The sequence below is a fragment of the Crocuta crocuta genome, unplaced genomic scaffold (genome assembly GCF_008692635.1).
Source record: "Crocuta crocuta isolate KB4526 unplaced genomic scaffold, BGI_CrCroc_1.0 scaffold26, whole genome shotgun sequence".
Classification (NCBI taxonomy): domain Eukaryota; kingdom Metazoa; phylum Chordata; class Mammalia; order Carnivora; family Hyaenidae; genus Crocuta; species Crocuta crocuta.
Window position 1 is genome coordinate 4637627 of NW_027532249.1, and position 12133 is coordinate 4649759.

Consider the following 12133-nt stretch of genomic DNA (forward strand, 5'->3'; position numbering starts at 1 on the left):
TCAAAGGTAGAAGTTACACTCAGAGATCTGTACTTAATATTTCTTTAAAAAATTTTTTAATGTTGATTTATTTTTGAAGGAGAGAGAGGCAGAGTGTGAGTTGGGGAGGGGCAGAGAGAGAGGGGGAGACACAGAATCTGAAGCAGGCTTCAGGCTCCGAGCTGTCAGCACAGAGCCCGACGCAGGGCTTGAACCCCCAAACCGTGAGATTATGACCTGAGCTGAAGTTGGATGCTTAACTCACTGAACCACCCAGAGGCCCCTGTACTTAGTATTTCTGTTGGTAAGTGGAAACTTAAAAAAAATGTATATGTATAATATATATATGTGTAATATATATATAATATATATATACTTATTCAAATGTGTTCAATATTACATGGAGGCCAAATGGATTCTTCTCGAAAATAAAACCAGAAAAAGAACACTAATTGGGTAATTCTATACCTTTCATAAAAAGACAGAGTTTTAAGTATGTCAGACTGTAATTCATCTTAACATTTAAAGTCATTTGAAATAATCTTCTTTCGAGAAGTGACAAGCATGATTTGCCTTGCCCGACAGGCAGGTAGGCCACTCCCATCATTTCTAGCAGTTAGCACCATTTGCTAGTTATAACAGCGTGGAGAAGGTGGTGGACAGCTTTCTGCTACCCAGGATGAATTTTCACTAAACCATGAGGAAATGCTTCTAGCATCGACATGATTATTTTTTGTTACCATCAAGCCAACAAAAGACAATTTTTCAAGATCACACTTATCTATGCCTTAGATTTCATGTGTCAAATTGCAGTAATTTCTTAGCAGAGTGAAAAATATTCACTGCTCAAAAATAACATTAGAGTGTTTTGTTGTGTGTGTGTGGTTTTTTTTTTCTCCCCGTTCTGGGCAATCACTAAACTTCAAATAGCCACTGGTGAATAGCTTCCTTCCCTATCCTCCTGTCAGATTAAAAATAAAACAAAAAACAGAAAAACACCTTCAACTAGTAGGAAATATGACAACATACGCTGCATTTAAATTCAAGCCAAGAGAAAATCTAGACTGCATATTTTATTCTGCCCAGGGCTAAGGAAAATACCTTGGCAAATAAATGTGTCCTATAAATAAAACATTTTTTCTTTCTTTTCCAATAGTCCACCTTCTTGGGAAAGGGGATTTCCCCCTAAATTTGGGGTATATTAAAAAGAAATAAGGCCAGGATATTTTCCAGGGAGATCATTCCATTGAAACAACACAATTCTTTATAGCACAGCATTGCTTTGAAGTTCCCCAAACACAAGAAGTGCCTCCCTCACTTTCAATCCTGAAGTCTCACAACCAAGAATCTTAAGCAGTCTTACATTCCTTCTGGCAATTGATAAGTTAAGTTTCTATATGGGTCCCAGAATTCCTCATTGCATTCATGTACCGCCTCCCTAGCCTGAAAAATCTTTTCCACTGGTCACTTCCACTTATCTGGGCAAGGATTTCTGATTTAAGGGGATGATGTAAGGATTCCATGGCAACTGAGATGTTTTTCTTCTGAGGGACATGGTCGGCACCACTCAAGGCAATAAGCTGAGGGCTGAAGCTGTCCCTTGTGGGCGGGTCATCAGCCCTGTGACCGTGATAGGGAGAACAGGAAGTGACTCAGCTTGTCCTGCAGGAGGGGCTCGTTCACCCAGAGCCTGGACAGCTGGCTGGGGGGGGGGGGGCGGGGGGGGCTTTGGGAAANCTCTGAGACTCCCCTCCGGATCAGAGTGTCCCAAACTCAAAGGTGCATAAAATCACCCAGGGTCTTGTGAAAATGCAGACTGTACTTTGGCTTCTGAGTGCTGCTGCTGCTCTTGGCTCTTGGACATTCTTTGAGGAGCAAGGTGCCTGAGGACTGAGGGTTGTGGGGTGCTCCCTGAAGCTCTGTGGACCACAGCATCAACGGGAGCTTGTCAGAAATACAGATTACCTAGCCCTGCCCAGACCTAGAGGGTTGGAATGTGGGTGTGGGCCCAGCTGTCTGTGTCTAACAAACTGCCTGGGGGAGTCCCCTGTGTGCTGAAGTTTGAGAAACTGCATTAGAGCCACCTCTGTCACCTGGGCGCAGCATCTCTGTCACCTAGAAGCATGATAGAAAATGCAGTATCTCAGGCTCCACTCCACACATTCCCAAGCAGAGTCTGCATTTTCACAAGATCCTCTGATGATCGGTCTGCTCCAGAGGACTATTTCAGATAAGTTGTGATAAGCCTGAGCACTTAAGGTAGGGACATAGTCGGAAGCTGACATTTGGCTGCCATCCAATGTGTCTTGGCCCATCTAAAGCCTTGACCCCCATGTCAGCCTCCCTGCAGCCATGACCCTGCGCCAGCCAGGTAGGTTTCTGCCAGCGCCCACACTGCTCAGACCTAACCTCTCTGTCAAGCATAACTGGGTCCAAAGGGTCACATGCATGCCTGGCCACATGTCTTACACACCACAGCCCCATCAACACTGGCATCCAGCTAACCAGGCCACCAGGCCACGGGTCAGCAGGCCACGAGGCCTTTCACTCTGATATGTTTTCTTCTTTCTTTGGTTAGAAGAATAATAATACATGTACGCCTGGCTGGCTCAGTTGGTTAAGCATCCGACTTTGACTCAGGTCATGATCTCGTGGTTTGTGGGTTCGAGCCCCGCGTTGGGCTCGGTGCCAACAGCTCAGAGCCCAGAGACTGCTTCGGATTCTATCTCCCTGTCTCTCTGTCTCTCCTCACCTCACACTCTATGTCTCTGTGTCTCCCAAAAATAAATAAATGTTTAAAAAAGTTTAAAAAGGAAGAATAATGTCTGTCTATTGTGGGAAATATGATGAACTATAAAAGGAAAGAAAGTCCCCCAGAATCCCATCATCCAGAGGGAACCTTTATTTACATTTTGCTACATTGTCTTCTGGTCTTTTTTTCTATTTATTGTTAGAACTCCACCTTTTTATCACTTGATATAGTTTTAGGCCTTAAAAGTGTTTTATAAACATAATTTTAATGCCTATAAATACTCAACCGGAACGACAGAAATTAATTTTTTTGTACTAATGTTAGATATTTGGGTCATTAAAAAGTTTTCTCTCTGAACATGCAGGGATCTCACCTCACCCTTGCAAGCTTTGAATACCACTGTTTCTGGAATAGTTGTTAATGTGGGGAACAGCAGCGTATCTGTTCTGCTTTCCTGCTTCTCCACGTGGTGATGGACGCCTGTCTGTTACCGCAGCCTGCTGCCATGGGATAGAACCTGCTGGAGCTATACCCACTAAGGTACCTTTACTTCCTTCCCTTGTGTGCAGGTCTACTTGGAGCCCAGAAGAAGGATGAGGAGGACGGGGTCGGGGTGCTGGCTTAGGGAGAAGAAATGCAGGTGAAGAGACTCTGCCTGCCTTGGAAGAACAACGAGAAAAAGGGAGAAGTCATGAACCACGAGGTCTAAATGACAGTGACCTAGGGGAGGAATTCAGTAACAGTTTCTTCCTGGCATTAAAGACCATTAGAAAGGGGCGCCTGGGTGGCTCAGTCGGTTAAGCGTCCGACTTCGGCTCAGGTCATGATCTCACGGTTCGTGGGTTCGAGCCCTACGTGGGGCTCTGTGCTAACAGCTCAGAGCCTGGAGTCTGCTTCAGATTCTGTGTGTCTCCCTCTCTCTCTGACCCTCCTCTGCTCACACTGTCTCTCTCTCTCTCAGAAATAAATAAAACATTAAAAAAAATTTAAAGACCATTAGAAAGAAACAGAAATGACAGTGTTCCAAACTCTGCTGCTGTCATACTTCAGTATGGGAGGGGCAGCCCTGAGACCCTGACAAGGACCTAAGAGCAGTGATGGCTATTTTACTGCCACTGGTAGCTAAAAACAGTATAGACAATTGTTAGGATTATGCTTTTGTTCCATAATTTAGTTTCGAAGTGACTCTCCATGCTGTCTAGCACCATCCCCAAAAGTAATGCCTTTTCAGAATCAAACTCATTGGTCTTCTGTATGCATCTGAGGTAGGGTTCCCCACTGTGGAAAGTGGGGGAGAGCAGCTTCTAGGGAAACAGAGTACTCTTCTTCTCTAGCCACTTTATGTGCTTTGTTCTAGCTTCCTCCCCAGATGACACCAGGCTTATATGTTGATGATCATATCAGAAAGCTGTGGGGGTGAGGGGGCAGGAATCTCCCTGCAAACTTCCTTAACGCCAAACATACCAGTTCACTCAAGCAGCCATGAGCATCAAACAGAAGCTCAGGTCTACAGAAGATGCCCAGGGCCATTGATGGGCAGGGTCCAAAAATAAAACAAAACAAACTCTTAATCTGAAGTAGTTCAAGTGATTGAAAGGGGCTGATTATTTTGGCCAAATGCAAATTTCTTTCTTAAAGAAAACAACCTTCAAAGATAAAACAGTTGGGGCGCCTGGGTAGCTCAGTCAGTTAAACATCCAACTCTTGGTTTTGGTTCAGGTCATGATCTCATGGCTTGTGAGTTAGAACCACGTACAGTGTGGAGCTTGCTTGGGATTTTCTCTCTCTCCCTCCCTCTCTCTCAAAATAAATAAGTAAACTTTAGGGGAAAGAAAAAGAAAAAACAGTTGAACAAACTAATTGAAAGGAAACTTCAAGCCCTCCAAGTGGCTGAGTCATACTTGAATAGGATTTCTGTAGGTGTGGAATTCCTCCGTAAACCAGCATCCAGTGTACACAACATAATACTGTGAGTGGCAATTATTTTTACCTAAAGGAATTTTCCTTGTAGTTATGTTTAGCTTTTTTTCCCTCCAAAATCCTCAACACAGTCTAGGGAGGTGTGTTTTATTCATGTTTCATATATCATCAGGTTTATGTTTGACAATTATAATTCTTTTGAATCGTTGTACAATTCTTCCTCACCAAAGAGTAACACTGTGGATAACACAGAATTATATTTGAGTATAGTGATACAAGCAAGCATAAAAGATTTGTAGATAACCTAGTCACTGAAACCACCATCACTGAGGAGTGTTGATTAAGTACTGCACAGAGGTGTTGGGTGTCCTCTTATGAAAAGCAGAGACCCATGGTCAGGGGGTCAGGCTGCGTACTACCCTCCTCCTGAGAGGCAAGCGTAAATCCATCCACAGCAAGGTAAGTCTGGGGACTTCTGATCTGCAGAAACTCATGCCGAATGGGCTTAGACAAAGGAAAGTGGGGGTGATAAACCCTAACGGTGCAGTCCCCTATGACAACGGGAACCGAATTTCTGCCTGCAATCAGTGGGGGTGGGGGTGGATTTTTACAAGGTTCTCCTATGACTGGGGTACCTGGGTGGCTCAGTCAGTTAACTCTTGAGTTTGGCTCAGGTCATGATCTCATGATTCATGAGTTCGAGCCCCATATCAGGCTCTGTGCTGGCAGTGCAGAACCTGCTTGTGATTCTCTCCTTGCCCCTCCCAGGCTACTTCTCTCTTTCTCTCTCAAAATAAATAAACATTAAAAAAATCAGGGGCATCTGGGTGGCTCAGTCGGTTAAGTGTCCAACTTTGGCTTAGGTCATGATCTCACTGCTGGTAAGTTTAAGCCCCGCATCAGGCTCTGTGCTGATAGCTCGCAGCCCAGAGCCTGGAGTCTGCTTTGGATTCTGTCTCTGTCTCTCTGTCCCTCCCTTGCTCAAGCTCTGTCTGTCTCTCTCTCAAATATAAATAAACATTAAAAAAATTTTTTTAAACCAAAATTCTCCTATGATTGAACGAACCAAGACTTCAGCCCAGCTTGTAGTTTGACATGTGGCCAGATTTCCCCTGTGCAATATAGAAGTCCCCACGGCAGAAAGACCAAAGTAAGTGGGTGACAAGACATCACGGGAAAACTACCACCTCAGGTGTGATGCCCATTTCCATTTTGGACAAATTTCATTTCAAGTCCCAGGGGCTTTACACACAATGACTGAATTGTTTCAACACCCAAAGAAGGTCTGAACCATCATGTCTTTCTGGAACCCTGGAGTAGGGAAGGGTATCTTTCTCCCCCTTAAGCCAACATCATCCCCAAAGAGGAAACTGCTGCTCTGGGATTGTCATATAGCCTCTAATGGATTTCTTTCTATGGTTAGACATTCTATTGTAAATCATGCTAGATATTACTATGTTCGTTCTCTTTTTGACTTAGATTTTTGCTTTTTTTGAAAGTTTCTATTCGTTGGCCCTACTGAATCAATCCAAAATATACACCTACTTTGTCTTCTTTTCAACTGTTTTCAGAATCTTTTAGGACAACCATACTGTTTAAATATTTGCATTTGCAAGCTTAACATATGGAGCTTTCCCAACTTTTCTTCCATGGCATGGCATTGGAACCAGACAGTCTTGACTTTGAAGACCTTAGGCAAATTTCCAATTTTTTTTGATTCCAAGTTTTCTGTTTTGTAAAATGGGGATTGTAATGCTGTAATTGATTACTGACTGTTTTTTAAATAAAAATTTTTTATGTCTTTATTTTATTTTGAGAGACAGAGACAGAGAGCAAGCAGGGGAGGGGGGAGAGAGAGAGAGAGAGAGAGAGATACAGAATCTAAAGGAGGTTCCAGACCCAGGGGTGTCAGCACAGTGCCCAACGCGGGGCTAGAACCCATGGACTGTGAGACCATGACCTGAGCCGAAGTTGTTCACTTAACTGACTGAGATACTCAGTTGCCACTATCATTGATTGTTTTTTAATGTCATGAGTGAAAAACCACTTATTTAGGCTTGTGTTGTTGATGGATGGTTCTTCTGGTTTAGGTTGAATTGACTAATCTCAGCTGGGTTTGTACTTGTGTGTGAGGTCAGTTGACAGGTTGTCTGTATGCTGGTTGGCCTTGGATGGCCTCATTCATGTGTGGTGGCCAGATGTGACAGAGGCTATATGCCTGTCAGACTGGTCAGGCTTTGTTTACATGGGGATAATGTTCTAAGAAGCCTCAGTGCTTACCCCCTTTTGAAGCCTCTGCTTATATTTCATTTACTAACATTCCATTTGCCAACATAAATAACATGGCTGACTAGATTCAAGGGATGGGAAACTGGACTCTGCTTCTTTATAGGAGGGCTGGAGAATTGTGGGAGTCTTTACAATCTATCCCATAGGTCAACCCCAGAGTGATGACCCAAAGATTAAATGGCAGACAAAATGCAAAGGGTTGAGTGCAGAGCCTGGCTCATAGTAGGCATGCAAATGTAGTCTTCCTCCTCCATGACACTTCATCACCTGGTGAGTGGGGAGGGCCCTGCAGACCCAGTCTCTACAGAATTTACCTGTCAGGGATGACAATATGATTAATTAGATTTAAAAATTGCCTGGTAAAGCTCCATTAGTTCTATGGAGAGAAGCAGGATGTAAATTTAAGGTGTTATTACATTATTACAGCTTTCTCATCCTGGCTGGGGCTGCAAAATCAAGGCTATCAAATATTATAGGCCCTTCGTTCTATTTTTACTACCAGAGTACCGGATAATAAATTTAAATGGGAGAGACTGAAAAGTAGGATGACCTCTTTTCTACCAATTGTATCCATTGAGAATTCCAGTCTAAACTTTGAGAATTCTTTTTTGATGGGGAAGAAATGACTTGATAGTTTAGATTCGTGTGTAAGGGTTTCTGCAAAGGTGGTAAAAAATAGTCTGTCTATGGAGCTGATTTCTCCGTGGGAAATTTTATTGAATGAAATTTAATGGCGATCAAATTGAGCCGGACTAGAATTTTTTTCCTTGTCCCTTTCAGTTGCATCTAAGTACATACCTTTCTTTTTCTCTTCTATTTCAAAACGTGATTTTAAAATATTGAAGTAATATTTCTCTTTCCCTTTAAAATGCTTGTTCCAAGCTGACAACTTAAGGCTTCTTTTTTTTTCTTCCAGCATTTAATCTGTAATTTTGTAGGTTATACTCATTTGCAGATTTTAGAAATGTCTTTTATTCTTCTCTAAGTGTTAGAGCAATTTAGATTAATGGGCCTCGGACTCTTTGATACCCATTTTTAAGGCATTTCAAAATGTGTAGAAGACGATACCCTTTCATATGTGATAAGTAAAAATCTTGGCAGACGAAAGACTTTTTTTTGTGTTTGTACAAAAGAAATCTTTGGAACTGCAGAGAAATTGCAGAAAAGAGAGAAAAGATCCTCCATATTGTAATTTCCTTTTCTTTTTCCCATGCTTTGGGAACTCTGCCCTTTGCAGCTGCTTGTAGGAAATGGGAAAGGATATAGCATGAGGTCAGGTCCACAGAGAGGGGACGGGGGCGGGGGGGGGCAGGCTGCCACTCATCATGAGCCACCCCCACGCTCTGTCCCTAATGTCGCCACTTGTTCCCAATGTGGAATGTTTACACAGCTTAATTTCCACCTCATGCTCCCTTTATCAGTGCAGGATGGCTCTGTGAGGACCAATGTTCTCTCATAAAGGGAGTGGCCAGGGCTCCTAGAGGGTATGCTGGCTGACAGAAGCCCTGAGTGGTCCTCAGGGCCTGCCCTTTGTGCAGTTCTGTGAGCAGGAGCTCAGCTATGTGCAGCAGAAGTGACACTGACAACTGCCAGTCACTTTCTTTGATGAAGGACCATCAGATCCCAGGTCTCTGCTGCCCCTGAGGGGGGCTGAAGGGCAAGCCAGCCACACTGCCAGCACAGCAGGAGCGTGGCATACATCTGGGTCTGTGTGTCTCTCTGCATGCGTTTCTTTCCATTTGTCTGTCTGGTAGAAAGTATTGTTAGTGGCAAGGGAGAAAAGTGGCCAAGAAGTCATGTATTTGTTTGCCGCACTTGGCCACAGACTCAGTGTCTCTTTTTCTTTGATAGGGACAAATGCCAGGATGTGGGTGAATTATAATTTGGTGCCCATGTGAACAGGAACACCCTAGCCAGACACCCGGAGAGGGCTGTAAATAGCGGAGACTGGGGAGGGGGTACATGTTGGGTGGGGGAATCCTTCCCAGGGACTATATTTATTCCCCCTTGTTAGTGCCTGTGACATCGCCCATCAGTTTCACCGTGGTGTGATCAGAATGATGGCGATTCAGAGCCAGGAGGGGTCACCGCAGAAGTTCTTGACAATAATACCTCCAGAGACACATCTTGCTGTTTTTCCTTCCAAGGATATCACTTTTTTAAAATCATCAATGCATCTATTTTATTTATTTATTTATTTGTTTGTTTATAAGTTTTTATTTAAATTCATGTTAGTTAACGTACAATGTAATATTAGTTTTGGTGTACAATAGAGTGATTCAACATTTCCATACAGCACCCAGGGCTCATCCCAACAAGTGCCCTCCTTACCACCTGTTCCACCCATCCCCCCACACACTCCTCTCTGGAGCCAACAAGCCATCAGTTTGTTCTTTATGGTTAAGAATTTGGTTTGTGGGGCGCCTGGGTGGCTTGGTCGGTTGAGCGTCCGACTTTCGCTTGGGTCATGATCTTGCGGTTCGTGGGTTCGGGCCCCGCGTCGGGCTCTGTGCTGACGGCCGGCTCAGAGCCTGGAGCCTGTTTCAGTCTGTGTCTCCCTCTCTCTCTGACCCTCCCCTGCTCACGCTGTCTCTCTCTCCTAGAAATAAATAAAAAATATTAAAAAAAAAAAAAAGAATTTGGTTTGTATCTCTCTCTTTCTCCCCCTTTGCTTGTTTGCTTTCTTAAATTCCACACAGGAGTGAATTCATATGATATTTGTCTTTCTTTGATTGACTTATGTCACTTAGTATTATGCTCTCTAGCTCCACCCTTGTCATTACAAGTGGCAATTTTATTCTTTTTTTAAAAATTAATTTAAATTTTATTTGAGTGAGAAAGAGAGAGAGCGCTTATGTAACCAGGGAAGAGGCAGAGGGTGAGAGACTGAATCCCAAGCAGGCTCCAGGTCAGTGCAAAGCCCAACATGGGGCTCAATCTCAGGACCCTGGGATCATGACCTGAGTCAAATTCAGGAGTCAGATGCTGAACTGTCTGAGCCACTCAAGTGCCCAAGATTTTATTCTTTTTTATGGATGAGTAATATTCCATTATATACGTATATATCCATTAAATTATGTATATATAATTTCTTTTATTCATTCATCAGTTGATGGGCACTTGGGCTGTTTCCATAATTTGGCTATTATAGATAATGATGCTATGAACATTGGGGTGCATATATCCTTTTGAATCAGTATTTTTGTATTCTTTGGGTAAATATGTCATAGTGCAATTACTGGATCACAGGGTAATTCTATTTTTAACCCTTTGAGGAACCTCCACACTGTTTTCCAGAATGGCTGTACCACTTTACATTCCCACCAACAGTGCATGAGGGTTCTCCTTTCTCCACACATTTTAAAAGATTTTGTTTATTAAATTTCATAGTTATGTTAGAACTGAAGACATCCCAGAGCCTCTAAAAAAGTTGAAAATCATAATGCATCTCATTTTGCTGATAGATTTTTAAATGTAAAAAAAACAAGTAAATTTTTTTCTTTAATGTTAATTACAATACATCAAGGATTCTGGGTGGTTGAAGTAACAGCGGTTGCATAAATCTGAATCCCCCAACCTACCCTCCAAAAGTCAATGAGGAGAAGCCAGAAGACAATGCAGGCCAGCTCTCAGCAGAACAGGAAGGCAGAGAATTCCGGAACCCGTGAGCAGGACAGTAAATGCCAAACTTCAGCTACTTTCACATTCCTACGTCAAGATGGTGGGAGGCAGGGGTACTCTGGGAGAAACAGAATGGAAGAGGGAAGAGGGAGCCTAATGGTAGGACCTCAGCTCCCCCAAGAGAGTCCTCCTGAAGAGCAGGAATGCCCAGCGAGTGAACATGACTGGAAGAGACAGTCTTCAACAAGGCCCTGCTTTGGGGGCTAGGGTGGGGGGAAGCTATAAAGGAAGGGTGAGGTACCCTTTGACGAGTGGGTGGTATGTGGGAAAGAAGTCAGAGGGAGAAAAAGTTTAGGGCTCCAGGCAAGAGGGAAGCAAAGAAACCACCACACAACCCCTCCCCTATTCCTCTTCCAAAAGAGCCATGCACTCACCACACCACACCACGGCACAGCGACACAAGGAGTGCCCTCCAGCGAGAAGTCTCGTAAGTCACTCAGTAAAGTGAACTTGGAAAACAGACTGACTATGTGCCACACTACTTGAAGCCAAAGAACCCCTTAGATGAGAAAAATCTACTTCCCCCATATGATCACAAAGCAGAAGATAAAGGTATAACAAAGCCCTTGAAACGGAATTAAGTGTCATCAAACAAGCATTTTAGAATGCAAAGTCCCACCTTGAAGCAGAAATTCAGACGCTAAACCCAGAAACAGACAAAAATAAGAAGAAATGAAAAGAGAGGTGATTGATCTCAGGGAAGAAAAGGAAGGAAAAGGCAAAATGATCTCGGAAATGAAAAGGAAGCTGTAAGCTATGCAAGGGCAAATAGGTTCAAATGAAAATTTAATAAAGAGCATTGAAGGGATGAAAGTGCCGAGAGAATGATAATGGTATACAGAAAAAGGTGAAAAATGCTCAAGCATTTTTGAGAAAGCAACCAGAGTGCAAGAGAGGCAGACAAAAACCAACATATGTAATTGGAAGCCATGAAGAAAAACAAACAAGCAAACAAACAAACAAACAAAAAACCCAGTGGAACAAAGTTAACATTTAAAATGATAATGCAAGAAAACTTCCCAGAAATAAAGGGAACCTTGTATCTAGATATTGAAAGGACCCACTTAGGGGTGCCTGGGTGGCTCATTTGGTTGAGCGTCCGACTTCGGCTCAGGTCATGATCTCATGGTTTGTGGGTTCGAGTCCCACGTCAGGCTCTGTGCTGACAGCTCAGAGCCTGGAGCCTGCTCTGGATTCTGTCTCCCTCTCTCTCTGCCCCTCCCCCGCTCATGCTCTGTTTCTTTCTCTCTCTCTCAAAAATAAATAAACATGAAAATAAATAAATAAAAAAAATAAAGGACCCACTTAGTACTTGGGAAAAATGACCAAGAGTAACCAACTCTGAGACAATGTCTTAGGGAAATTATTCAGATGTAAGATTAAAAAAAAATCAAGGCTTCTAAGAAAAAGATAGCATAATTTACACCAGCAAGAGAATAAGACTTGCATCAGAGTTCCCAAAAATGACAAACAAGTAAGGCAACAATTATGCAGTATTAAAAAACATAGTCA